Source organism: Orcinus orca, chromosome 15 (assembly GCF_937001465.1).
Source record: "Orcinus orca chromosome 15, mOrcOrc1.1, whole genome shotgun sequence".
NCBI lineage: Eukaryota > Metazoa > Chordata > Mammalia > Artiodactyla > Delphinidae > Orcinus > Orcinus orca.
This window is the reverse complement of record NC_064573.1, coordinates 87,762,499-87,788,891: the sequence shown is the minus strand read 5'-3', so window position 1 is coordinate 87,788,891 and position 26,393 is coordinate 87,762,499. Positions and strand designations below refer to the sequence as shown.

The 26,393-nt window shown below is 48.3% G+C and overlaps 1 protein-coding gene across 5 annotated transcripts in view; it reads left to right on the top strand.

Moving 5' to 3' along the window:
* The first annotated feature begins 19,101 nt into the window (after positions 1–19,101).
* Positions 19,102–26,393, top strand: part of RIMBP2 (RIMS binding protein 2) — a 262,379-nt gene continuing 255,087 nt past the window's right edge. For all 5 annotated transcript variants that reach the window (XM_049697907.1, XM_049697906.1, XM_049697909.1 and 2 more), the window contains exon 1: positions 19,102–19,199. The gene's annotated coding sequence lies outside the window, so the exon portion shown is untranslated. The remainder of the gene's footprint in view (positions 19,200–26,393) is intronic.

Here is a 26,393-nt window from a genome sequence, read left to right as displayed (position 1 = left end):
TGTTGAGACATGAAGTGAAAGATGCTTGTACAACGGAGTGGCATATACGATACAGTTGAAAAACAGAATAAATTCTCGAGTCCCTGACATCAAATAAAGGAAATAAGACGTACATGTCTGTGTGTGTGTTTTGGAGGTTGTCTATTTGATTTTGTAAAACAAGGACTAACCGGGACCACGTGTGGGACTGAGACCCCCAGGCGCCCTGAGAAACAACCTAAGGCAGGCTGGGGCGGCGGCTGAGGAGTCTGTCATGCATGTTGTGATGAACCAGCGAACAGCTCTTTATTACGTTAACTCCCATTTGTAGACACGTGTTGGTGATACACATGGATATTCAGTCTATGAAATTATAATGGGACACCCTGGTGTAACCTCCCACGTGAAGCGTAAAATCTCTTGCGTTACCATATAATGATTTTCTTTCTGTCCAAAGGCAGATGGGATTAATAGGCTGTATGGATTGACTGTTGTTCTTGAGCACAGATCACAGACGTCTCTGCTCCCCTCCATGACATGGGTAGCCCCTCTTCAGCAGGGGAAGCTAGTCATCAGCGACTGCTGCGTAACAAACACTCCCAGGTCTCTGAGTCAGAGAAGACAGCACTTGGCTTCTCATATCAGGGTGTGCAGGTCAAGTGAAGCCCAGAAGAGTGGGCCAGGCATGCATGGATGGCTCTGCTTCAGGCTCGGGGTTCAGCGGGGTCTCCTGTAAATGTCTCACTCTGGGGATCGGGCTGCAGGCAAGGCTACTGCCAAGGGCGTGGCCATCTTATGATGGAGCAGAGGCTGAACAAGGGGAAGGTCAACTGTGCAAACACCTTTCATGCATCTGATACAGTTATACCTCCTGATGCTTCCAGGATTGCTGTCAGTTATGCCTGTCCCCCTCGTATCCCCAGAATCTGATAAATTGGTGCCCAGTCCCCTGGTGTTCCCAGGGTCTCTCTAAGTGATGCCTGTCCCCTGGTGTCCCCAAATCTCTTTTGGTGAGACCTGTTCCCTTAATCCCCCATCTGCCCCCAGACCTCTGTCAGTGTTGCCCATTCCCTGGTGCCGCAGGAATCTCTGTGCCATGCTACCTTCTCCACCTGATACACCAGGTTCTTTTTCTGCTTTTACCAGAAGTTACCTCTTCTGTTGCCCATTCCTCCATGGCCAGCTCTGTGCAATCTTTTATAAAAGTACTACAAAGCTGCTGAGGTCTCCCGTCCCCTGTAATCTATCCAGAAAAATGTCCAGTTGTTTGGGGATTTTGGAATCATAGTATCCTTTTTTTTTTTTTTGGTTTTTGTAATTTTTATTGAAATATAGTTGATTTACAATGTTGTGTTAGTTTCTGTCGTACAGCAAAGCGACTCAGTTATACACATACGTACATTCTTGTTTTATATTCTTTTCCGTTATGGTTTATCCCAGGAGTCTAGATACAGTTCCCTGTGCTCTACAGTAGGGCCTTGTTGTTTATCCATCCTGTATACACTAGTTTGCATCTGCTCATCCCAAACTCCCAGTCTGTTCCTCCCCCACCCCCCCCTCCCCCTTGGCAACCACAAGTCCATTCTCTATGTCTGCGAGTCTGTTTCTGTTTTGTAGATGGGTTCATTTGTGTTGTACTGTAGTGGAATCATAGTATCTCAACCCAGATGAATACTTAGCAGCTGTAGAATTTTTGACCTGCGGGAAAAACTGTTGACTGAGCCACGTTGATACTGATGTTTCATCCTGGAGCTTCCGCTGGTGCCCAAGTCTCACTTTGCTGTTTCCGCTCCCAGGAGTCTGTTGGTTTTTCCTGTCCCGGTCTACGCGTTCCGGTTGCTAGTGTTTCTGGATCGTGCACGAGGTCTAGGGTGGGCAGTAGGCAGAGGCTGGACCCTTTTCTGTGCCCCATCCTGAGTCAGGCTGGAGAGAATCTGTTTCTGGAACTAGTCTCCCTCTTTAGATCTGTCCTGACACACGAACCTCACGCACAGCCTCTTGGCTGGCGTTCACATTTGCCATCTTCCCCGTGGAGTCCTGGGCTCCCAACTCCTCCGAGCGTGACCCTTGTGATCGTCCTATCAACTGGCTGGACAAACAGACCAGGCGGAAGAGCTGCCAGCAAAACGAGAAGCGTGTGGGAGCAGCTGAGCAACGAGGGGAGGGCAGGCTGGAGCGACTCATTCTTTATTTATCAGCGTAATGGAAATCCTGCTGGAGTTTTAAATACACTTTATGCTGGGGTCGCATCTTAAATATATCTGCAGCATATTAATAATTAAACAGAAGTGGAAAATGTTCGGTTTGGGGAAGGAAAATAGGAATCTTCAACTTTATGCAGAGAACCCTCCCCGTGGGACTTTTGCCTGAATCAGGACTGAAGAATTAAGTCCACAGTTTAACTGAAAATTCTCTTCTTGTGGGAGGGAGAACAGGAAGGGACCCCAAGAGAATATCATGCAGTATATTTTCTCACAACTCTTCTCTGGAGCCTGATAAAAAAGGGGAAGATTTATTGTGTTATCAGTTAAAAATGGGTTTGACAAAAGCAATAGAATACACACCCAACAGTGTCTTAAACAAACAAGACTTTACTTTTTCTCACATGAGAAGTAGGCAGCTGCTGGCCATGATTCAATGGCTCAAGGGTGGCAAGGCTGTCATTATGAGCCCCCTGGCCTTTGCCTCATGATTGCAAGACCGCTGCCACAGCTCCAGCCATCACATCTCTAATCGGGACAGGAAATAGAATGGGGGATAACAGTAACCTCATCTACTCCCCTTTATGAGGAAGGCAAACGTTTTTTCCAGACTCTTCCTTCCTGACCCCCAATCAGCACAGCTCTTTGGCCAGAACAGCATAACAAGGTTACTTCTGCAGAACCTGAGTACATTGCCACCTAAAGAAATCGGTATCTTGTCAGTACAGGAAAAAGGGATGAAGGACATTAGAAAGGATTAGCAGCAGTATAGGCCACACCAGCCAAAGCAAAATTTGTACAACTTTCAGCATCTCTCTTTTTTCGTTTTAAGAGAACTACCCATGCTGTGTCTCATCTGGGAAAAGGACAACACACTCTAAAGGCTGCTTTCCACTGGATCCAAAGGTCATAAGTTCCACGGAGCAACCCAGCCCCTGCAGCAGGTACCCAGGGAAGCGAGGCTGGGCAGGCATCCAGAAATCAGTACCTGGGGGATGAAGAGGGGGAGCCCGAGGGACCAACCTGGGGGCCGCAGGGTAAATCCACTTTGCGCTATTGGCCTGGAAATAAATGAACGCGGAGGGCATGAGCTGCCAGGAATGAGTCAAAGACAAGAGCTCTGTCCTTGGGGGTGCTTTTGGGGATTTTTGTCGTGCATTTTAAAAAGTCTTATTTTGACGTAATTAACACTTACAGAAAAGCAGCTAGAATAGCATAAAGAATGCTTTTATATCTTTTACTCAGATTCATCAATTGTTTATATTTTACCCCCATTTCTTTATCATTTTCTCTATCTCTCTATCTGTCATCTATCTATCTGTCATCTATCTACCAATCATCTGTTTATAGACACACACACACACACACACACACAGTGGGAGAGGGAGAGAGATTTTCCCTCAAAACCATCTATCTGACAGTAAATTGCAGATATATTGTCCCTTGATCCTAAAGTATTTCAGTGTGCTTTTTCTAAGAGCAAGGCCATCCTCTTACATGACCATAGTTCAATGATCTGCAGATTTAACACTGATGCATTAGCAGTGTCTAACCCACAGCCCCTGTGCAGATTTGACCAGTTGCCCCCATAATGCCCTAAACAGCCACTTTCTTTCCTGGCCCCGTGTCCAGTCCAGGACACATTGCATGTTGTCATTATGTCTGTTCAGTTTCCTTTAATCTGGAACCGTCCCCAGCCCCTCCCGGCCTTGTGTGACCTTGACACGTGTGAAGAGGACAGACAGGCCCATCATTCTGAAGACTCTCCCTTGATTCGGGTTTGCTGAGTTTCCTCACGGTTCGATTTACTTTTGCACTTCTGGTGTGATTGCTTCCCAGGTGATGCTGAGGTGACCTCTTAGGGCGTTATCCCAGGACACACGTGATTTTGGCCTGTCCTTTGTGGGAAGATATTTGAAGCTATATAAATATCCCATAACTTAGCTGTATAATAGGGCTGCACGGTCCATACTTTTTATCAGTAGGGATATCTGATCAAAAAGTTTGAAAACCTTTGACCAGGGAATGCAAACTTTTTCTGGAAAGGGTCAGACAGTAAATATTTTAGGCTCTGCTGGCTGTATAGTCTCTATTGCAGTTCCTCATCTTTGTGATTTATAGCGTGGAAGAAGCCATAGACAAATGAAAACAAATGAGTAGGACAGTGTTCCAATAAAACTTTATTTACAAAAACAAGTGGTGGGCCAGATTTAGCCCATGGGCCACAGCTTGTTGACCTGTACCTTGTACCACTGTCGGTGATCTACCCCTAACCCAGGAATTTTCCCTTATGGGTGATATTCTTACTTTATAGGGTCTGACCTCGAAGCTTCAGGGTCTTAATTTTTGGGGCATGGATTTTCAAAGGATGAATCAAATTATGTAGCAGCTGATGTACAGTCTCAAAGTTGCTGTGACATCAACTGAGGTTTGAAAGGCCAAGTTCCCTTTAGTTCGTTTTTTTTAAAAAAATATTTATTTATTATTTATTTGTCTTAGTTGTGGGAGGCGGGCTCCTTAGTTGCGGCATGCATGTGGGATCTAGTTCCCTGACCAGGGATTGAACCCGGGCCCCCTGAATTGGGAGCTTGTAGTCTTAGCCACTGCACCACCAGAGAAGTCCCTCCCCTTTAGTTCTGTCAAGAAGTTTTCCCCTAGAAACTGTCAAGAAGGACCCCAGCCAGGAACCATGATTTGTTTGCTTTGCACACTTTGAAGTTAACTGAAATTGTTTTTGGTGGGGCTTGAACTCTCCCAATTACCACTTCCCACATGGATGGGTTCACGTGACCCTGAAATCATGTTTCTTTTCCTCCCCTTTGTGAAGTGTTGAGAATTAGGGAATCGCTTTCTAGAATTCCTATCTCTTGTAGGCATAGAATGCGAAATCCCAGGGGGAAAATCAACCACATCAGGATGTTTCTATTTAGTGCCCCAGTTAGCCACATGCCAAGGAAAGAACCTCCGTCACGGTAAAGGCTCACTCCAAGGAATGTGGTAGCTTTGGAAGGATGTAGTTATTAACTTGATTTGTTTAGCTCCGTTCGGTTCTGCAGGTTGGGTATCTGGCCTGAAACAGGCAGGCCAGTTCTGGATCACAGTAGTGTCCTGGTAGCGGATTCTGGGGTGTTCAAGAGCCCCAGGTTTCTAGTTCCAAAGCTACTTGCGGGGGATGGTTGTAAGCGATGTCTTGGGAAAGTAGGCTCGAGTGTTGGTTGGGGACAGTCTGTTGGTTTATTTCTCAAGGAGGGAGGTTTGTGGAAGATTCCTCTGTGGGACTAGTCTGAGATTACTGTCCCCCAATGGTAATACCCTTCCGACTGGTTCTACTAAGAGTGGGTCCCCAGTGGAGCAAGCAGGGGTGTCACCTCCCTTTTAATCTAACAGGGAGGGTCATGGTGAGGGAGAAGTAGAGATTGACATCTTCAACCACCGCTCTGTACTTTGATTTTTTTCCTTTCCAAAGGGGATCGAAACTTCGTGTTAGAAGTTAAAATGGACGCTTCATCCTGTGGCTTTGATTTCTGAGTTTTTGGAGTTGTCCAGGAAAGGCTGAGTTAATTCCATTAAAAAACCCAGCTACAGATTCTCTCATCCCAAGAGAATGTTCCTTTCACAAGACAGCTGAGAGCACCCAGAAGGGGAAGAGAATCTTCTTAGGAGGAAAGGTCAAACTGGAGTCAAGTGTTAGAGACAGGGTGGGGTCTGATGGAGGTCAAGTTCGGGGGGGGGGGGTCTCTCTCCTGCCATGAGGTCTTCTCTGAGGAAAGGGGTCCCTTGGTTTGTCTCCCTCCCCACGGGGACACATCTGTTTTCCTTCTTCCTCTGTTGTATAATATGCTGTATCTATGTGATGTGCCCGTAAGTTTGGCAGGGGTCGATGGCCTTAGGTCATGTGACTCAGAGCTGAGAAACTCACATGCTCCCGGGGCCAGGCAGGTGGGATTGAGGCGAACAGGAGAGCTGGTGGCCTGAGAAGAGTGAGCACACGCTGCTCGCACTGTCAGCTCGTGACCTCAGGGCATCAGGGTCCCTGTCCGTCAACCTAGTTTTTCAACAGAAGTCAGAAATGTAGATTTGCATACGGTTTAAAAAGTCGTGCCATCAGATTCAGTGAAAAAAGTTTATGGGCCCTTCCCTGGCGGTCCAGTGGCCAAGACTTTGCCTTCCAACGCAGCGGGTGCAGGTGCAATCCCTAGTCGGGGAGCTAGGCTCCCACATGCCTCGTGGCCAAGAAACCCAAACATAAATACAGAGGCGACATTGTACCAAATTCAATAAAGACTCTAAAAAAAATGGTCTACATGAAAACATAAATCTTAAAAAAAAAGTTTAGGGACCAAATACAAATAACGGAGACCTCGGTGCGGTCACAGAGACCGTGATGGGGGTTGGGGGATCTGACATTATTTCTCCACTGAGAGCTTGGCCGGTACCCTCCCCGTGGGCTGGACCCAAACCCCATCTCGTCCGTCTCAGGTTGTGCAAGTTTGACGGTTGTCATGTGTCGTGTCATCTTGACCCGTCGTGGGCCGGGGACGTGGCCTTGTGAGATCAGAATCCTTGCTGCTGTTTGCTGAAGATCCCGTTTTAGGAACTTTGGGAATTCAGCTCGAGCGCACGCTCGCCCTTGAGTTCTCTGATGCGTCCTCCTGTGCCCCCTTTACCCAGGACCCCAGTGGGGGCTGTGAGCGCCTGTGGCTCGCCGGGGTCCCTAGTCGTTGTCCCACCGTGGTGCTGCCAGGCCAGGAGAGTAACAGAGTGACTCAGGTCTGAATAACCCTGTATCTGTCTTCTCTGTCACTTTAAATGAAACTGCCCCTTGGAGACCTACACAGAGTTAAAATAATGGGAAGACAGCAGATGGAAATGCAGATGCCCGGTGTGTCCTGCAGAATCAGAAGATCAGGTTCCCACAGGGCAACCCTGGGACACCCGCCTACACTGACCCCCGCCTGGTTGCCCTCAGCCCATCCTGCACGCCCAGGTGTCCTTGCTAAGTGGCTCCGGGGGGCTCGGCCAAGGGGGGGGCGGCATGGGCCAGAGACGGGGGAGCAGAAGCAGAGAGAAGCCGGCGGTTTCTCCCACTGCCCTGCTTTGAGACCCACGTGTAGCCGTGGCCGTGTGTCTGTGGCTTCAGCTCCCACCAGACACTATCTCCTTTCGTGGCCCCGACCTCTGGGCAGCAGCTGTGTCCTAGGGGCCTGGCGAGGCCATCCTGGGCGTGGCAGTGACTGCTAATGATGCTGAGCTCACGGCCTCTCACTGTTATGGGTTGGATCGTGTCCCCCTAAAGTCAGAGGTTGAAGTCCTAACCCTCAGTACCTCCGAATCGTCATCCAGTCTGGCTGGTGTCCTTACAAGAAGAGATTAGAACACAGACACGCACAGAGGGAAGACACGGGAAGACAGCCACCGACAGGTCAAGGAGAGAGGCCTCGCCTTGCTGACACCCTCGTCTAGCACTACCAGCTTCCAGAATGGTGAACAAGTACATTTCTGTTGTTTAAGCTACCAGTCTGGGGTACTCCGTTACGGCAGCCCTAGCAAACGAATGCCCTCAGCGTACTCTATTTGTCAATGGACGCTAGTTTCCTTCTATTAACTTATACTTAACTGTTAACACTATGCCTCGTTCTTACTGTTTATATTATAGTAGAATTTTTATCATTTTTATTATAGTAGAATACAGTGAAAGTGACATATTTTAAATACCCATGTCTCTGCTAGAAGTAGGAGCCTAAGCGTCCATCGACTGAGGAATGGATAAAGAAGATGTGGTACATATATATACACACAATGGAATACTACTCAGCCATAAAGAGAATGAAATAAGGCCATTTGCAGCAACATGCATGCACCTAGAAGTTATTATACTAAGCAAAGGAAGTCAAAGACAAATATCATATGATATCACTTCTATGTGGAATCTAAAATACAACACACATGAACATGTCTATGAAGCAGAAACAGACTCACGGACATAGAGAACAGACTTGTGGTTGCCAAGGGGGAGGGGGGGAGGGGAGGGAAGGTCTGAGAGTTTGGGATTAGCAGATGCAAACTAGTATATATAGGATGGATAAACAACAAGGTCCTACTGTAGAGCACAGGGAACAGTATTCAATATCCTAGGATAAATGAGAATGGAAAAGAGTATGAAACAATATATATGAATAACTGAGTCACTTTGCTGTGCAGCAGAAATGAACACAGCACTGTAAATCAGCTCTACTCCAATAAAATCAAATAAAAAAGTCGGACGAGACGGATCTGCACTGGGAAGCTGTTTCTCACCCTCAGTGCATTTGCTGCCTGTAGGCATCTGACTCTGCAAACCCTGATGTAAACTCCAGGCTCTTCTATCAATACTAAAGCAGCATCTAGGGAAGATCGGCACATTTTATCTTACCTGTTGGGTTCCCTGATTTTCTGGACTGTCTCTGTGCTCGGCGAGATACACAGTTTTGAGATTCCTGATGGGAGTTTCCCAACCAACTAAAATCACAGGCGCAAACTCCCCCTCCACTCCTCGCCTCTGCTCTCGCGTGGGATATTCTTAAATGTTTTTTCACGGGAGCCAACAAAGAGGAGGTGAAACGATTCACGGCTGCCTAAGACAGCCTGAAACACCCCCCATCCGGGCCCCTTCAGGGGCCACCAGTGCCTTGTGTTGTGGGGTGTCGAGCAACGCTCTCTGTAAGCCTTTGGAGCAATTCCAGCTGCTGGAAACCACTCTCCACTGGGACTCCAGAGAAACACGCGCTCAGAGCAGGAGAAAGGTAAAACGGGAGAAACTGCGGCTGGGATCTTTGGGTCTGAGCATTCTGTCTTAGCGGATGTGAGAACAGGGGCTGAGCCGGGGAAGGGCCAGGCCAGCGGGTTCTCGGCAGGTCCTTTGGCTCCTCTCCTGGGGTTGGACAGTGATGCTGGGAAAACGCCAGCCTCCCCGAACCCACCACCTCCCTCCCGCCTGTCACTTCTTTTTTTTGGGCTGCGTTCGTTGCTGCGTGTGGGCTTTCTTTAGTTGTGGCCAGCAGGGGCTTCTCTTGTTGCAGAGCACAGGCTCTAGGCGCACGGGCTTCAGTAGTTGTGGCTCATGGGCTCAGTAGTTGTGGCTCGGGGGCTCAGTAGTTTTGGCTCGCGGGCTCTAGAGCGTGGGCTCAGTAGTTGTGGTGCACGGGCTTAGTTGCTCCGCGGCATGTGGGATCTTCCCGGACCAGGGCTCGAACCTGTGTCCCCTGCATTGGCAGGCGGATTCCTAACCGCTGTGCCACCAGGGAAGCCCCCCCGCTGTTGCTTCTGACATGGGAGCCCCAGCAATCTTGCTGCTTCTTTCCAAGTTTCCTTCTCTCTACACCAACTTCTTTCTTGGCCCTTACTAAACTCTGTAACATTGGAGTCAGTGGAGGAGAAGGGGATGTGTGACTTTCTGGCCCCCAGGCATGGCCCTCCCACCCGGGGACTATTGGGGCGACCTTCTGAAAACAGAGGACATCAGGTTGTGCGCCTGTGTTCAGAACCTCCAGTGGCTGGCATCTCACTCAGAGAAATAAGAGTTCTTGCCACGTCTAGTAAAGTGCACACGGTAAAGCTCTCCCCCCACCTCCAGCCGCCGTCCTGTGCCTCCTGCAACAGCCCTGGGCCCTGTGCGCTCCCCAGCCCCCCGCCTACGCCAGTCCAGGCGTGTTCTCATCTTCCCCCTGGCTGTGCCCACCTGGAGATGCCCCTCATCTACGTCTTACTCCCTCCCTCGCCTTAGGTCTGTGCTCTGCTGTCACCTCAGCGTGGACATCCTGACCCCGCCAGCCCACCTCTGTCCACCCTCTTAGCTGCCTCAAGCATCTGGTTTTTAAAAATATGTATTTATTTATTTGGCTGCGCAGGGTCTTAGTTGTGGCATGCGGGCTCTTTAGTTGCGGTGTGTGGGATCTAGTCCCCTGACCAGGGATTGAACCCCGGGCCCCCTGCGTTGGGAGTGCAGAGTCTTAACCAGTGGACCACGAGGGAAGTCCCAAGCTTCACGTGTCTTTGTGGCCCCATCACAACCCACGTTCCAGGTTCCTGATTTCTCTGTATCTGTGTGTCGTCCCCCTCCCTGTCCCGAGGACACATGTACCGTGACAGCAGGGACTGGGTCTCATCTGGGCTGTATTCTGAGCGCCTGGAGCAGGTCAGGGTGCACAGGGAGAGCTGGAAAGGATTCCTCGAGGGAGTAAACGCCTTGAGTGGATGCATTTAAACAGAGACCAGGCTGATCCTTAGATACATACTGAGGGTGTGGAAATACTGATTCTCTCCAGCTGGGTATTCACTCTGCAGCTCAGAACAGCTGGTGGTGGGCATAATGGCTACAGGCAGAGTTTCAGGGTGGTGGAACGCTCCCTGCAGCCGGGGATTGTCCATCCCTCTCCCCTTCTCTGTCTGTCTGTCTGTTTCTCTCTCTCAGAGCCCATTTCTCCAACAGAAGGAGACTCGGGTGTCTGCTGTGTGCTGGACAGCAGCTTCCTAAGCATTTCCACAAACGCACACAGAAGCTGCCTGAGTAGATGCCCCGTGGTCCATGGCCTGGCCACTGTGCCCTGAAGGACTGGTTTTGCTAGCGCAGGAAGTACTGCTAGGCTGCAGAGATGACCGGCAGCCATGTCTGCGGGAAGCCCAAGCAAACGCGAGTGTGGCCTTCAACATGCTCAGGCTGGGTGGAGGGGCTGTTCGGGGTTCCAGATGCCTGGGGTGCGTCCAAACCTAACATGGATTTGAACCTTCCGTTATTCACATGGGAAGCATTGTTTTGGTGGATTCCCAAGGGTCAATTTTGTCTTAGCTGCTTTTCTGCTTATCTTTCTATTGCAGTAGTTTGATGTGTTCTGTCTTTAGGTTTATACAGGATTATGGGGTAAACCTGATGCAAAGAGTAACAGTAACACATTTCAAATCTAGTGTAAATGTTTTAGAGTTTTATACTACCCTGCATTACCTCTATCCCTATTCAATCCAGTAGCTACAGTAAAGCAAATGTTAAATAATGGGCATTTTTTTCATTATGTCCCATGTGTGTGTGTGTGTGTGTGTGTGTGTGTGTGTGTGTTAGTCCTGTGTGTGTGTGTGTTGGTCGTGTGTGTGTGTGTATATGTATATATACACATACATATATTAATTTACTATATATTTATTACATAATATCTTTTTAATAATCATGTTTTAAAATATCTATATTTTAAATTTTAAATACAGCTAAATTTACCCATGTTAGGTTTACAGTTCATTGAGTTTTAGTAAATAATAGCGCTTGGAGTAAAAATGAAAGAGTATCTGCCCTTGGTAAGCAATTCACACTGCATCAAAGTAGAAGAGCGCCTTCACTCTCAAACCCTTTGTCCCTCGTCTGTCTTTCAAGAGCCAGCCACTCGTGTGTTGTAAGCTTTCTGAAACAGTCTGTGCACGTATAGATGTTCCTTTATTATATGCAGACTAGAGAATGCATACACACTATTTGCTTTTTTCTTTCTTCACTGAATATGTTTTGGAGATTGCATTGTGGCAGCACCTCATCATTTTTTTTATTGGGGGGTGCTGAGCTGTGTATATACAGCCTTTGCCAAGTTTTCAATTGAATTGTAGGTCTCATTGATTTGTAAGAGCTCTTTTTATATTAAGGAACTTAGTCCTTAGCTTGTCAAGAGGCAGATTTACATGAAGCCAGTGAAGTCTAAGCTTCAGTTGTCCTCACCTGTACAAACCCTTACAAGACCCTGAAAGGATCCTAGCAACACGTTCACAAAATTTACTCAGCTAAGTTATTTTAACTGCAGTCATTTAAGACAACTATATCTTTTCATTGAGAGTTTCCCTCATGCTCGTTTTGTTAGACAGGCTGTGGGCATTTTTGACATCTAGCTAAGAGAAAGTCCAGTTAAGGTGACATTTAATTGGGGTTTAATGAGATATGTTAAATGCGTTTCTGCCATTTCTGGGTGTAAATTATCACTGGCCATCATGGTATGTGATGGCTTTCTGGAATACATCTGTTGCCCTCCCTGCTGAATTATCCTTCATCACCCTGTGTAGCCAAAGATCGTATCATAATGTGAGCGTATCTTAGGCATTTGACACTGGAAGCATGTGGGGAGTGGATGAGAAAAGAGGTTTGAAACGTACAGAGATGAAAGCCAGTCCATGGAAAAGTCTTCCAATTCTCAATGTACAGCTGTAAGCAGAGAAGCCTTTCTCACCAACGCATGACCAACAGGAAGTTTTCCTGTCTGAAATATCGTCGGTAATCCAGCCAACACCCATATAACCCATCATACATTTTGTTTTCTTTTTTGATGGGAATCAAATCAAATAAAGTTGATCAGAATTCCTCTGCGTTTTGGACACATCCTGGAATAGTAGTTCAGGAACTACTGTTAAAATTAGTTGTATGTGGAATAAATTTGTTAAAGAAAACTTAAAAAAAATTTTAGATAGTTTATTTTTTTAAATTGAAGAATAGTTGATTTACAATGTTGTGTTAATTTCTGCTGTACAGCAAAGTGACTCAGTTATACACATATATACATTCTTTTTTATACTCTTTTCCATTGTGGTTTATCCCAGGATATAGGCTATGGTTCCCTGCGCTATACGGTAGGACCTTGTTGTTTATCCATCCTAAATGTAATAGCTTGCCTCTACTAAGCCCAAACTCCCAGTCCATCCATCCCCTTCCCCCCGCCCCCTTCGCAACCACAAGTCTGTTCTCTATGCCTGTGAGTCTGTTTCTGTTTTGTAGACAGGTTCATTTGTGTCCTATTTTAGATTACACCTATAAGTGATATCATATGATATTTGTCTTTCTCTGTCTGACTTACTTCACTTAGTATGATAATCTCTGGGTCCATCCATGTTGCTGCAAATGGCATTATTTTATTCTTTTCTACGGCTGAGTAGTATTCCATTGTGTATATGCACCACATCTTCTTTATCCATTCCTCTGTCGATGGACAGTTAGGTTGTTTCCATTGGCTATTGTGAATAGTGCTGCTGTGAACATAGGGGTGCATGGATCTTTTTGCATTATACTTTTGTCCAGATATATGCCCAGGAGTGGGATTGCTGGAGCATATGAAGAAAACTTTTAAACTACAAAAAAAACTTTAAAAAAACCCCAAATTTGATGAATTATGCTGGGAAAGAATTTTTCTTTTACTCTCTCAAAAGAGAATAATGCCACAGAATCATTGTCATATGGAGAGGTCATTAAACATTACACAGCTAATAAAATGTTAAAAAAAAGTATTATAGAGGTGTCTCAGGCACTTAGTTAAACAAACATAATGTTATTTTTCTAGATTTTGTGATGTTTATGGGGTTCGTCAGCTTTTTAAAGTCTGGAATTTGTTGTGATTTATTTTCTCATTCTTTAGATGTGATCATGTTTGTACCATTTTGCATTGGTGGGTTTGTTTTTTGTTTTTATTTTTCTTAAACAGGGTCCCCAAGTTGAACAAACTCCAGGTCCCCCAAAACCTGGACCCATACCTGAGTCTGAAATTTGTGTTGCAAATATTTTATCCTGGTTTGTAACTTAGCGTTTGATTTTATTTATGGCATTTTTTTCACTGTGCAGAAGTTTTAAATTTCCATGTTGTCAAATTTAATCAGCCTTTCCTTTCATCATCCCTGATTTCCTGTCTTGGTTAGAAAGTCCTCCTTCATTTTAAAGTAATGAAAAAAATTCATGATTTCTTCAAAGATGTCTCATTTTTCCTTTATGTGTTTAGATACTTGATTCATCTGGAAATGATTTTGTGTAAGAATTTAAAAACATTTTCCCATTTTCTGAATATCATATATTGAATGATCAGCCTTTTCTTATTGATTAGAAATGACACCTTATCATATAGTAAATGCTGTTATGTGATAGGATTTATTCATCCAAGTCTGTTCTATTGGCCTATCTGTTCATGCACCAGGACCAACAGTTTTATTTACATATAATGTCTGGTAAGGCTGGTATTCTTTCCTTACCCTTTTCTACCCTAAAAACTTCCAAGTTATACTTTCGTGCCTTTATCTTCATACAGAGTTTAGAATCAGCTTCCACAGGTCTAAAAACATCCTGCCTGTATATCTTGTGTAATGACGTTAATTTTTAAGATTGATTTAGGGAGAATTTTATAGAATCTAAGCATCCCATCCAAGCATAGGGTATACTTTTCTCTTTATTCAATATTCCTCTTTTGTTCCTCAGTTTTCTTCATGTATTTCTTACATATTTCTGGTGCAAATCATTCATAGGAATGTGTTTCATTTTGCAGACTGCTACCGGAAATGGGATTTTGTTCCCTTTCCATTATATTTCCTAACTGGGTGTTCTTCCTATACAGGAAAGCTATTGATTTTTACGTATTATTAATATTAAATGCAATGATATGCAATTTTTTTCCTGGGAACAAAAATAATATATGATTGTATTCTATCAAGGAATACATGAAGAATTTTTCTATTCTGTTGTATTCTATACTATTCCATTCCGTTCTGTTCTTATTTGTAACAGTTTCTTGGTTCACATGGGTTTTCCCAGTAGACCATCATAGCATCTACAAAAGCGACTTGAAAGCGACTTAGGTGAGCACACCTCACTGCTGGCCTTGGAACTGGCCTAGTGGAAAGCCCCCTGTGCTTTGTGGCAGCTCAGGGCCTGCTGAGACCCTGACGTTCAGGACCTATTCTTAGCTCCACGACGATCGTAGATTCTGCTGCTTTAATACTGAACCCTCAGAACCACATTGCCACCGACACCTGGCATTTCCTCGGAGAGCCGGTCCAAATGTGCTTTCTCCGGCTCAGCTGTGCTTTCTCCATATATACGACTGGAAGGCTCTGGGCAGCAGCTATGCAACTTTGCATCTGGTGCTCGCTCCTCTGTCGTCTTGCAAACACTCTTTGCATTCAGGATCAGATAAACAAACGGCGCGTTATTTATAGCAGCTCTTAACAGCCGAACAGGCCCGGTTAATAGGGGTGCCTTTGTGGGGTCTGTTTTCTGAGTTGCCTCCAATAAGTGTGGAAGGGGTGAGCTTCTTTGATTTCTTCAAGGAAGCGAGTCTCGGCCCTGGCAGCCCATCTTCCAGACCTAGGTGATCCTCTCCCGCTGTGTCTTCATGCCCTTGTTCTTCACGGACGCAGCGTGGCTTCCTCTACATCGTGACTTACCCAAGAGCCTCTGCCTGTGAAATTCTCTGCTTTGTTACATTTAACAGTGTCTTAAGCCCAGAATTCACCTGGTTTTTGTGAAGTTAGAACATGGTACCCGGAGGTGGAATCACTGCCTTCCTTTTCTTTTCTTTTTCTTTTTTTTTAAATTTTATTGAAGTGTGGTTGACTTACAATTTTGTGTTTAATTTCTGCTGTACAGCAAAGTGACTCAGTTATATATATATATATTCTTTTCCATGATGGTTTATCACAGGATATTGAATATAGTTCTCTGTGCTATACAGTAGAACTTTGTTGTTCATACATTCTATATATAATTGTTTGCATCTGCTAACCCCAAACTCCCAATCCATCCCTCCTCCACCCCTCCACCTTGGCAATCACAAGTCTGTTCTCTGTGTCCATGAGTGTGTTTCTGTTTCATAGATAGCTTCATTTGTGTCATAGTTTAGATTCCACATATAAGTGATCTCATATGGTATTTGTCTTTCTCTGACTTACTTCACTTAGTATGATAATCTCTGGTTGCATCTCTGTTGCTGCAAATGGCATTATGTTGTTCTTTTTTATGGTTGAGTAGTATTCCGTTGTATGTATGTACCACATCTTCTTTATCCATTCATCTGTTGATGGATACTTAGGTTGCTTCCATGTCTTGGCTATTGTGAATAGTACTGCAATGAACACAGGGGTGCGTGTATCTTTTTGCATTAGAGTTTTGTCTGGATATATGCCCAGGAGTGGGATTGCTGGATCATATGGTAGTCCTATTTTTAGTTTTTTGAGGAACCTCCGTACTGTTCTCCATAGTGGCTACACAAACTTACATTCCCACCTGCCTTCCTTTTCTGATTGGACGGGGCAGTGTCCTCTCCTGGCCTCAGCGTGCCTGGTCCTCTACGTGGGCTCGCACAGAGACCCTCGGGTGAGCAACTTCCGTTGACGTGAAATGCTGTGAGAATGATTCTGGAGTCTCAACAAGGCTGGTTCGAGTGGCCGTAGCCCGGGATGGGGAGGATTCAGCATCTTAAAAGTATGTGCTTTTGTAGGTGAATTGTTTCAGAACCTTGGACTTTAGGCCTGTCTGATCTATGGATTGCTTCAAAACAACCTGCTGAGAAAAGAGGGGGAGAAAGCCATATTCATACCATTGAATGGCCTTCTCAAAGAACGAGTTCTTTTCTAAAATTTTTAAGGGGGGGAGAGCTTTATTTTCTTCCGTCAACCCTGTTCTTTTTCTCCCGTGATAGCCCCATGGGTGGATGCTCTCTAAGAAGCAGATACGATACTTTTGTAGCTGAGGGAACAGACTGACCTGTTGAAGGTCACACAGAGTCGGGATTTAGACTTTGGCCAGCGTGACTCCCAATTCATGTGCTTTTTTTTTTTTTTTTTACTTTTTTATTTGAGATGAGGTTCATGTAACATAAAATTAACCATTGTAAAGTGAATAATTCAGTGGCATTAGTGCCTTCACAATGTTGTGCAACCACCACCTGTGTCTACTTCCAAAATGTTTTCATAGCCCCCAAAGGAAACCCTGTGGCCATTAGCAGCCCCTCCCCCTCCCCTCTCTCCCCCTCCCCCGAGGCCCAGGCGGCCATCCCACTCATCTCCTTTCTGGCTCTGTGGCTTTGCCTATTCTGGACGTTTCATCTACATAAAATCATACGACACGTGGTCTTTTGTATCTGGCTTGTTTCCTTACCAGCATGTTTTCAGTTAATCCGCACCGTAGCCTGTGTCTGTGCTTCCATCCTTTTGATGGTGGCTTGTTTCCTTACCAGCATGTTTTCAGTTAATCCGCACCATAGCCTGTGTCTGTGCTTCCATCCTTTTGGTGGCTGCATAGTATTCCACTGCCTGGACAGACCACTTCTGTGGATCCATCTGCCCATCAGCGGGCATTGGGTTGTCTCCACCCATTGGCTGCTGTGAAAGGAGCTGCTGTGAACAGGGGTGTACAAGCGTTTGCCTCCTCTTCCCTGGTCGTGGTTACTGGGAACTGATGGCTCTGCCTGCAGAATGAAAAAGGGAATGGCGTACGCTTCATAAAGAGAGTTAAATGTCAAGTTGTCATATGACCTGTTAATTATATTCAATAACATTAAAGAGCAGCATTTGCAGATTGCTTCTGTGCCTGGTATTTTAGAGTCTGGTGACAAATTTATGACCTTGACCCTCATAATTAAATTACTTCATTCTAAAAAAAAAAAGGAAATGGTGGGGCGTTTTGCTTCCCCCTCCTGAAAGGGGCACAGAGCTCTTGGTCCAACAGAAAGAGGCTGGGACTGGCCTAGCGTATACGGAGCTGTAGGAAGCCTTCCGTCTTGCAGGCAAATTCAGGCGCTCTCCATCCTTGGGAAGCAAAAGCGGGTCCTGATTAGGAAAACTTCCGCTCCACCTGTGTACCATGGTGACACAGAAGTCGTTTGGGGAAGGAGTGTCCTTCTGGCCAGTTAGCTTTTTATTTTTTATACTATGTTTGTTTATTTTTTAAGAAGTTCAAAAAATTTTAAATTTTTGGCCACGCCGCTAGGCTTGTGAGATCTTAGTTCCCCGACCAGGGATCGAACCCACACCCTCGGCAGTGAAAGTGTGAAGTCCTAACCACTGGATCGCCAGGGAATTCCCCAGTTAGCTTTTAGCTCATGGTGGTTTGTATAAGGCAGACAACCCAACCACCGTGGTGGAGGGTGTGTTGGATTTTCCCAATGCCCGTCTGGTAAGCCTGTTAATTGGAGAAGCAACAGAAAGCATCTCGGGAGACCCTTTCCTTTTTGTACAAAGGACCTGCAGCTAGTGTATGCCTGCCTTCCACCCCGCGGTCCCTGTCCAGGCAGGCGGCACTGGGACCCCTCAGAGACACAGTCCGGGTTCATGGGACCCAACACGGGGCTTTCCTTCCACAAGCTAAATTATTTAGCGTCTTTAAATCACACATGATGGGGTTTTCATCCCAGGGAACAAACTGTGTGTGCCCGTGTGTGTGTGTGAAGTCCACGCACATTTTCCTATTTTGTCAGTGTCTCTGCCGTGTTGCTAGGTAGCTGGTACCTCTGTGCAAGGGTCTGAACTTCTGGGAGGATGAAGAGAGCACATGTTATTTTTCTTTGGATTCGGGAGGCTGGGGGGCAGCGGGGGAGCCAGACCAGCGGGTGCAGACCTGAACAGCTTGGGTGGTTGGTTGCACATAATCACTTAATTCCTAGCTGCACTTGAGTTTCTGAGCTTCGTGGGGCGCGCGAGGGCAGGTTTTCCCTCCCCTTGGCAGCCCACAGGGCCGGTTGGTTGCAGGAGCCACCCGCCCCCCCACCGCCGGCAGCCAGCAGGGGAGAGCTAGTGCTGTTATTCCGGGGAGGGAGCATCACCCACCGGACCCCGAGCCCTGCTTGGCTAAGAGAGCTGTTTCGCCTTCATTTCTGTCCCAGCTTTTGGCCGCAGCTCGGTGGAAAAGACACTGGCAGGGAGACGAGAGCCATCTTGGGGTGTGTGTGTGCGCGTGTGTGTGTGCGTGTGCGTGTGCGTGTGTGTGTGTGTCTAAACACTGACGTTTCCTAGGCTCTGGGTACCGCTGCATGGCGGATGATTCCTCCCCCCCGCCTTTCTCTCTGTGGGCCTGCTTGCCTGCCTGCAGAAAACTAATGAATCATTTCTAGCCGAATCCAAGCGGCGCAGACACACCAAGGCCCTCTCTCTCTCTCCTCCCCTCCCCTCTCCCTCCCCTCCCTCCCTCGGCCCCAGTTTGTAATCTGACACAGCAGACTGCAGTTGTCTCTGGGTGAACCTCCCAGTCTTGGCACTGCTGCTTCTAAGGTAGGCTGAGATTTATTTTTTTCTCCTAAAAATAGCTTCACGTTTCCCTTTTCACCCCTCCGCACGCACCCGGCGCTGCAGCGGCGGTGATCTCCGGGCGATAGCCGGAAACTGTCTGCGCCGACAAAGTTTGTTTTCCAGCGGTTTGAGGTTGCCCTTCAGCACGGGGTCCCGGTACCGAGCTGCCATGGACGCCGGGTGCAGGAGAGCCGCGGGGAGGGGGGGACCGTTTCCAGACGATTCCTCCCGCGGATGTGGGGTGCTGCGGCTTGGTCCCCGTGGATCTGGTTTCCCAGGGCAGGGCTGACGGTTCTCTGTCGCCGTGGGGTTCCCGGCGACCCCTCCCGCCCCCCTACCCCTCAGCTTTGCAGAAGAGCCCCTCTGGGCGAAGTTGGACATCGCACCAGGCAGTGCCCTTCGCACTCACAAGTGCGAGCTTGGACTGTTTCACGTCGGAGCCTCGGGGGCTCTGGGAGTGGTCTTCCTGGGGGTGGGGCTTGAAGGGGAAGGGGTTGGGGGCCAACAACTAAAAAATAAGAGTTGTATCATCCACAGCTCGGCTCAGATTTGAAATGCATTGAGCCAGGAACTTGCACGTTGAGAATTTGTCAATTCATGTCCCATAGACTGACTTGAATAATATGTTTGTCAAAACAGATGTTCCCGGCAGAATGTGCGTGTGTGCGTGCGTGTGTGTGTGTGTGTGTGCGCCCACGGCAGGCTGTTTGCTGGGGCACACTCTCCCCCGGAAGCCGTGTTTTCACCTGGAGATCCAGTGTTTACAGGACCACCTGCCTGGAGGGAAGTTGGGTTTGGGAGGTCCAGTGGGGTCGGGGTGCGGCTTGTTCTCCTCAAGCTGAGGCCTTTGTAGAGTCAGGTTTGCTGCTGTCCCCAGGGTGTCCCCACGGGCTGGGTGGACGCAGCTCAGCACCGGGTTGTTGGGCCCAGGGGATCGGGGCTGCCGGGGGGTCATGCAGGGATGCGGGGCAGGGTCTGCGTGCCCCCGGGTTCTTAGGATGGCCGGCTGAGGGAGGAGGGGAGGGCGTTGGGGAGAGGGGTCCACCCTCACCTCTCTCTGCATCATCACCTTTCACTAGCGAGGCCCCACCTCATCAAGGGACAGAAAATGTCCCCACGGGGGAGCAGGCCGAGGAAGACGAGAGTGGGTGGGCTCTGAAAATGGAAGGTGGGCTGGAGCGAGGAGGGCTGTCCCGGCTTGCGAGCCTCTGAGTGTGTGGGCGGTGGACCAGCTCTCCTCCCGTCCAGTTTCTGAGCCAGGAGTGAACACGGTGCCAGTGGGAGGGGCGCCCTTCAGGCTCAGCCTGATTGCAAGGTGGCCAGTCCCGGGGGCTGGGGACCCGCTGGTAGGACCCTCCTCTCCATCCCAGACGCCCCAGCCCTGCTCCGGGATCTCCTGGAATTGGCTTCTGTCCCGGCCCCAGCTGCTGGTCCCTGGTATCTGGGGCTTCGTACCTGGGAGTGGGGTGTGGGAGCCTCGGGGCGGGCAGTTGGGCGCCATCTGGGCTTGTGTCTCCGGCGCGGGGCTGTGGTGTAGGAGGTGGGCCGGCAGACGGCCCTGGTGACTGGGCTGGGCCTCAGGGTCTAGGGCTGCTCGGCCAGCCCTACGGCACTGCACCCGGGACACAGAGCAAAGCATTTTGAGGTTATTTCAGGGAAGTGGCCGCCAGCTGATATTACCACCCTCCCCTTCTGAGAAGATGACAAAGTGGGTCAGGGAAAGCTTGGCGCTGTCAGTGTGCCAGGGGAGATGGTGGGACCGTAGGGGCCAGACCCCAGCCAGAGGCCTGTGTCCAGCTCCCCGCAGACCCAGCCTGCGAAGACGGGGACCTGGCCACATCCGAATCCCAGGCAGGGGGAGTCTGAAAGCTTCCCCACGTGAGGCCCTGTGCAGACTGGGCTGAGAACTAGCAATTAAAGAAAAAAAAAAAAAAAAGAAAAAAAGGGCAGCAAACCAATTCAGCTGATTCTCTCCACTGTGGGTTTTAGTCTCATTTCTCTTGCTCGGGGCCTGGTTGGCGTTTGGGAGGAGAACAGCGTGTGCTCAAAGGGCAGGAGGGAGGGGCACAGAGCAGGGAGGCTCTTTCCTGAGCTCCCACTTCCAAGCTTCCCTCCTTTGTGTTTTGGAACGAAGCTTAGAGTTTTCATTAGTGGGGGGCACCCGAGCCATCGGAGGGCGGGCAGTGGGAACAGTTGTGCTAGGAGAGCTAGGGGACGGGTCCTCCAGGGTTTGCGTCTCTCAGTCTCTGGTGCTAACGCTGCTGGCCAGGGACCTCACTCTGAGAAGCGCTGGGCTAGGGCGTGACCCCACGGCGGTTAGGCATCTGTGGGAGCCGTCCTCCGCGCTCTTGACTCTGGTTGCGGATGTAAATGAAGTGTGACTCTGGCACGGCCCTTGCCCCTCAGGTGGGTCTAGGCTCCTAAATGCTGGAACTCCCTTTGTACCGAGCAGACACCTCTCCAGAGCCACTCGAGCAGCTGATGCCGGTGGTGGAGACGTGGAGGATTTTACCGCGGAATTTCCCAGCCTCTTCCGTGTAGCTGGAAGGTTGGAACCTGTGTGGTTCTGAGAGCCCAGTGAAGGATGCACCTGCTGTACTGGTCTGTGGTGGGTGCACCGGAGTGGCTGACACCGACTTCTAGAAAACTCTGTTCTTCATTTCTCTGGTTCCTTTTGAATTTGATCGTTGTATTCTATGAGCAGTGTTTCCCTAACTTCTCCTTGCCTGTGCCCATCGGTTTGAAAAGCTGCCTGATGTTGTTATGGCATTTGCTCCAAGCTCATCTGGGCTTCGTGCTGACAAGCAACGGCCTGTTGGTGTTGGTGCCGCTGCCTTGGGTGAACCACACTCCTCGGTCCTTAATGTGCTGTCATTACAGGGTCTCCTTTTCCCTTTCCCCCTCTCTTACCCTCTGTCTCTGTCTCTCCCTGGCCTCTTCCCTTTCACCCCAGTCCCCACCTCCTTTACCTTCTCCATCACAGCCAGTCCCTTCAACATGTTTGATATATACCCTTGAATTTGCATCTATGTGAAATATTAGTGCTGCTGTATTCGCAGGTGTTCTGATGAACATAAATCCCATTGTGCTCTAGACCTCGTTCTGTTTCCTGCTTCTCTCATGCAGCCCTGTCCCTTTACAGTCCATCCATGTGGCTGTGTGTATTTCTGGTTAGTTACTTCTAACTGCTGGGAAATATTCCATAGAGCTCATGGACCACGTTGTGCTTGCCCATCCCCATCGAGGCCACCAGGTTGGCCCCAGAGCCCTGCTGCACAGACGATGCTGCGGCAGAATCCTCGCACGTGTGCCTTACGGTCCCACGTGAGAATCGTTCTGGGTGCGTCTCAGAAGTGGATCGCTGGGGCAGAGGGGACGTGTCGACTTCATTTCATCAAGTTCTTCCAGCTTGCTCTGCAGGGTGGGTCCTCTTTCCCCAAGTTCTTGCCAACACTTCACATTGTCTGACTTTCTAATGCTGGCAATGACTTTTTCCAGCCCCTGTAGATCCGGTCCTCCCTGAGGAGGTTTGGGAGTGAACATTCACAGACACTACAGTTCCAAACTAGCATCTGTGGGTGTCGGGGGGGGCGTGTCCAGGCAACTGGGCTGTGTCTCTTCGTACATCTTAGGAGGTCTGCCCTGTGTCTCAGGCTCTGTAGGTAATGGGTCTTCCTCTTTGAGAACTGGATATGGTCCTCAGGGGGATCTGGGAGGACCCTTTCGCCCAGCCTCGCAGTGACAAAGAGTCTCAAATTAACCCTTGACGTTAAAAGCTACGGTTTCAGTCGCCAAGATCCACTGAGAAGACGCCAAGAAAAAGTCATTTCTCGTGTGACCTTAAACCATTCCCAGCAGCTGGGCCACCCACCTGTGTGGATCCCTCTTCATAGGTCAGTCACATTGTACTAGAGTTTGTTGGGTTATAGTTAATGTATTATTAATACATTATGTGTATACATCAACACATTATACATTAATTATTAACTGGATACCTGAAAAGTAACAATTTAAACCTGTCTTGACATTTCTTAGTTTTTCACTGGGCCACGAGGCTCCTAAAATGGGAGAGGCTGGGTCTCTTCTGGGATTCTGAGAGGCCAGATAACCTATTCTTTCTTTTTTAATTTACTATTATTTTTAGTCGAAGTGTAGTTGATTTACAGTGCTTGTTAATTTCTGCTGTACAACAGAATGACTCAGTTATACACGTATATACATTCTTTTCAATATTCTTTTTTATTACGGTTTATCCCAGGATGGTGAATATAGTTCCTTGTGCTATACAGTAGGACCTTGTCAAATAACCTACTCTTAATGTTCACCCACCCGGGAAAGAGGTGTCACGACTTCCAGGGCCTGAGAGGCTATGCAGGGACACAGGCGTGTGAGGGGACAGAGTCTGTGGCAATGTGGGGTAGTAGGGCTTGCGGAGAGATGGAGGGAGCAGAGTGGCCTAAGGACATTCATCTGAAAATATCTTATCTGCTGGCATTTTTATGGTCTGCTTTTCCGCCCAAGCAAGCGCTTTGCACAGAGTAGGTGGTCAATAAATATTTTTTTGGAAAGAATGAATGAAGGAAATGAAATGACCTACAGGATATGCCGCGGGGTGGGGTGGGCACCCCTCCCTCCCCTCCCCTCCCCCTCCCTCCCCCTACCCTCCCCTACCCTCCCCTCCCCCTCCCCTCCCCCTCCCTTCCCCTCCCCTCCCCCTCCCCTCCCTCCCCTCCCCCTCCCCTCCCCTCCCCTCCCCTCCCCTCCCCCTCCCTCCCCTCCCCTCCCCTCCCCCTCCCCTCCCCTCCCCCTCCCCTCCTCCTCCCCTCCCCTCCCCCCTCCCCTCCCCTCCCCTCCCCCTCCCTCCCCTCCCCTCCCCCTCCCTCCCCTCCCCTCCCCCTCCCTCCCCTCCCCTCCCCCTCCCTCCCCTCCCCTCCCTCCCCTCCCCTCCCCTTGATCTGGTTACTGCCTGTGCACTGTTTTTCTCTTCACCCTCACCATGAGAGGGTGAGATCTCACCATGAGAACCATGACAGTTCTCTCCTCTAAAATGAAGTTCCTGGAAGGCAGTGGTTGTGACCTTTATTTTTGTATGCCTAGTGCATTCGCTTATTCATCCCACAAACATCTGAGCACCTATTAAATATTAAGTAGCACTTTATTTATTTATTTTTTTATATCTTTATTGGACTATAATTGTTTTACAATGTTGTGTTAGTTTCTGCTGTATAAAAAAGTGAATCAGCTCTATGTATACATATATCCCCATATCCCCTCCCTCTTGCGTCTCCCTCCCTCCCACCCTCCCTATCCCACCCCTCTAGGTGGTCACAAAACACTGGGCTGATCTCCCTGTGCTATGCAGCTGCTTCCCACTAGCTATCTGTTTTACGTTTGGTAGTGTATATATGTCCATGTCACTCTCTCACTTCATCCCAGCTTCCCCTTCCCCCTCCCCGTGTCCTCAAGTCCGTCCTCTACGTTTGCGTCTTTATTCCTTCCCTGTCACTAGTTTCATCAGTATCAGTTTTTTAGATTCCATATACGTGCATTAGCATACGGTATTCGTTTTTCTCTTTCTGACTTACTTTACTCTGTATGATAGACTCTAGGTCCATCCACCTCACTACAAATAACTCAGTTTCGTTTCTTTTTATGGCTGAGTAATATTCCATTGTATATATGTGCCACATCTTCTTTATCCATTCATCTGTCGATGGACACTTAGGTTGCTTCCATGTCCTGGCTGTTGTAAATAGTGCTGCAGTGAACATTGGGGTGCATGACTCTTTTTGAATTATGGTTTTCTCAGGGTATATGCCCAGTAGTGGGATTGCTGGGTCGTATGGTAGTTCTATTTGTAGTTTTTTAAGGCACCTCCATACTGTTCTCCATAGTGGCTGTATCAGTTTACATTCCCACCAACAGTGCAAGAGGGTTCCCTTTTCTCCACACCCTCTCCAGCATTTATTGTTTGTAGATTTTTTGATGATGGCCATTCTGACTGGTGTGAGGTGATACCTCATTGCAGTTTTGATTTGCATTTCTCTAATGATTAGTGATGTTGAGCATCCTTTCATGTGTTTGTTGGCCATCTGTATGTCTTCTTTGGAGAAATGTCTATTTAGGTTTAAGAAGCATTTTAGGGGCTGGGCACAGAGCAGCCAGCAAGATAGCTGAAGTCCCTGTTCTTATGGAGATGACATTAGTGTGTGTGTGTGTGTGTTTGACAACAAGCAGGTGAATAAATAACCAACAAGTGGAGGTAACACCATACAGAGGTTTACAGCAGCCTGACTTGAGAGACTGTGGTGGGGTGATCCTGGAAGGACTCTTGGAGGAGGTGACATTAAGCTGAGCCCTGAATGACGAGAAGAATCCAACTGTACAGATACCAGTGCAAAGACCCTGAGTATTTGCAGGAAGGAAGGGTGTCTTCATTCCTTTTAGATGGCTGTGCAGGAAGTGCTGACAGGATGTTTCTGGAGCAGGTGGGATGACAAGGGTCTGGAGTCCCCAAGCTTTCACCCATGGACACTGAGAATGAGCTGTGAGTTCCCAGGAGTGTCTGGAAACCAGTGGGCGGGTGTACTTTGCCAGTTCCATCCTCAGGGAGTTGACTATGGGGGGGGGGTCCCGCTGTTGAGGTGCAAAGGTTCTCCCTTCCTCCTGTCCCCGCCCTGCCCCATCCCCCATCTTGTGCCGCCAAAGAAAACCCAGTTGTCCTGCTTTTGGAAAAGAGGCCTTTAGAGGGCGGCTTGTAGCTGCCGATCTGGCGGCGGGACCTTGGTGAGATTCCCTCGGATGAAATACTCCTGTTGCCACGACATGGATGCTGTGATAACGGTATTTAGAATTGTCTGCTGCAGTTGGTTCAGCAGAGTTGGTTTCCATTGGGATGTTTATTGTTGGCTGATTGTTTCTAACACAGAAACACTCCCCATCATGTTGCTCCGTTGTTACTTCAGACTCAGAGATGCAGAGAAAAATCGGGCAATGGTTTTGTTCGCTTTTTTCTGATGTTTCCCTCTACCTGCCACCCCCCAGCGAAGGAGCCCTGGAGTATTAGGAAGTTATGTCTGGGGTGTTAGTGCCAGGTCTGTAAAGGGCTCAGATTCACGAGCCCGGGATCTGATCTGTGCATCCACCTAGTTAGCTGGGACCTGCTCCGGGGCGGGG